Source organism: Sinocyclocheilus rhinocerous, unplaced genomic scaffold (assembly GCF_001515625.1).
Source record: "Sinocyclocheilus rhinocerous isolate Xijiao unplaced genomic scaffold, SAMN03320098_v1.1 scaffold104, whole genome shotgun sequence".
Classification (NCBI taxonomy): domain Eukaryota; kingdom Metazoa; phylum Chordata; class Actinopteri; order Cypriniformes; family Cyprinidae; genus Sinocyclocheilus; species Sinocyclocheilus rhinocerous.
Genome location: NW_015629495.1, coordinates 9,170 through 11,578, shown reverse-complemented (window position 1 = coordinate 11,578; position 2,409 = coordinate 9,170). Strand labels below are relative to the sequence as shown.

At 35.9% G+C, this 2,409-nt stretch overlaps 1 protein-coding gene across 1 annotated transcript in view; it reads left to right on the top strand.

Annotated features, from left to right (window-relative positions):
* The window catches only part of LOC107738897 (neurexin-1a-like), a 71,572-nt gene that overhangs the window by 67,124 nt on the left and 2,039 nt on the right, over nt 1-2,409 (top strand). The window lies entirely within an intron of this gene.

The window sequence follows — 2,409 nt, the reverse complement described above, 5'->3', positions numbered from 1 at the left end:
ACCTCTGGAAGTAACCCAATAATTAGAATTTCCTTTAGAATTTCCAGTGTGGTTGGATGCATAGATGACGCGCATATTCCCATCATCGCATCTTCCGAAAATGAAACATGGAACGGAAGGATGCCATATGGAAGTGAAGTCCGAGATATATGCTGTAACCACCTCTGTTACATAAACACAAATTATGCACAATTTATTTAGTCATCTTTATTTCCTACAAATACAAAAGCAAGAGTTATTCTTTTTTTACTGTTGGATTTTAGTATTTCTCCAATACTTGGTATTATGGCCATCTCCTCTTCATCTGTTCTTCATTATTTTGCGAGCCTTCTTGCTGTTGACTGAGTAGAAGTCAAATGTTCATTTCATTACTCTAATTAAGAAATGTAACAGGTTGGATTAAAGAATCTTTAATTATGTGAAAAGATTAGACTACTTGAAAAGATTAGAGTACGTGAAAAAAAGCTGCTGCACATTGAAATAGCCACTGAATTAAATGTATTTAATATATCAAATGTTTGTAAAGTCATGTAGCCTACACCCATGAACATTTTATGCTTAAAGCTTAACCTGATTGAAATGTTTTTATACTTCATTTTTAGCTGCTGTCACATTCTTATTCTTATTCTTTTTTTTTTTTTACCCATGGGATACCATGAAAATTTATATTAGTTCAATAACCTACCGTTCTGCCAGTTTTCACCTCTGTTATTATAACAGTGATTAAGAATTAAATTTATGCGTTGACTCAAAAGTATGCGGACGTCTTTTTGTCGGTGCTGTTGCCATGGTGAATCATACTTTCGGAGCTCCATTGATCATGACTTCTCATAGTCGTGGTGCACACGCTAAACTCAGAGTCAAACTAACACAATTCAGCTGTTCTGAAACCGAAAACTCAGAGTTTCCCATCTCAGGGTAAGTCAACTCAGAGTTGGTTGAACCTCCTTATTGAAACGGGCCCCTGTTCATTTTGTATCTAAACTTTGTATTATCTCTTTCAGCAAAATAATATATATACAAAACATGAAAAATATTTTAAAGGTCTAGTCATTATCTTAATCACTTGGTGCCCCCTTATTGGCTAGTGCCCCAGGGCACTCGCCCAATCCCGTCTATGTATAATCCGGCCCTGACGATATGATACATGAATGAATAAGCACAGTGCAATCACCAATCAAACAGCCGCGTTGCGCATCTCAGTCTCTCAAAAACCAAGCTCTCTCTCTCTCAAGAGTAGGGTAATAATCAACTTAGATACAGATACATTTTCTGCTAGGCCTACACGTTTGATTCTTTATATTTTGCTGGTTTGCGTGGCACATGCACATTTGTTTAGTGAAGTAAAAAAAAAAGACTCGCTTAAAGAGTTCCGTGTAATGAAAATGTGCGCCTTGAGTCGTGTTCACTAAATGTTTGTCATGAAATCTCTCTGCTTGTATGATAAATTAATTTTTTTAGAAATTATTAATTTTATATTTTAGTACACTGAATAGGGCAAATAGTTGAAACACAAATATTTTTCCATACTCTGTTCTCTTTTTTTCCATACTATTCCAGACCTGCAAATTACTTAAGTGAAATACTTTTTTAAACTGTGCAAGAACCGGTGAGCCAAAGGAAAGCATGTTGTTTTACATAAACTCTAAAATTACAACGCAGTAGGCCTAACAAGTGTGTGAAGTGAGTGTAAGCTCTATGAATGAAATACGCGCAAATAAAATAGCAGTGTTGCACTTGCGTTTTTCCATGCATTTCCTGGAAATTACTTCAATAAATTTCCATATTTCTAAACTGCGTAGGAACCCTTACTGTTTTAATTAGAATATATTTAAATATTTATTTATCGGATCATGGAAGGTCCCCAAGCTGGGACTCGAACTCGCGTTCCCCGAAGCACAACCGCACTGCATCTCCAAACACTGCCTATACAAGGTTATCGGCTCCGACTGTACGAAGATATTAAATAAATGTTATAATCATTAAAAAATATATTATTTTAGTTAAACACAGCATATTTGCTCAGTCATAACTAAGAAATTTTTTTAAAAAGGCTATAAAACCATAGTCATAACAGTAACTGTACGAAGTTCCGCCTACTTCCGGTTTTATCCGAATACGGGTATTACTGTTGTACCATGGCGCAGTACGTTTTTCTCTAACCATCTCCTCTTCATCTGTAGTCATTTCGTCTAGTTCATGTGTATTTATGGGTACACAGAGCAGTTGAGATAAATCAGGCAGGTTATTTGTGAATCTATCTTTGGTGGCTGAACCATTGTTCTGCCCGGACGATAATGCGGAGCCATATAGTTAATATCAGTAATACGCAGTATGCACGATACAAGGAAATGGTCAGTAACATCATCACTTTGAGGTACGATATCTATATCAGTAAGATCAATTCCA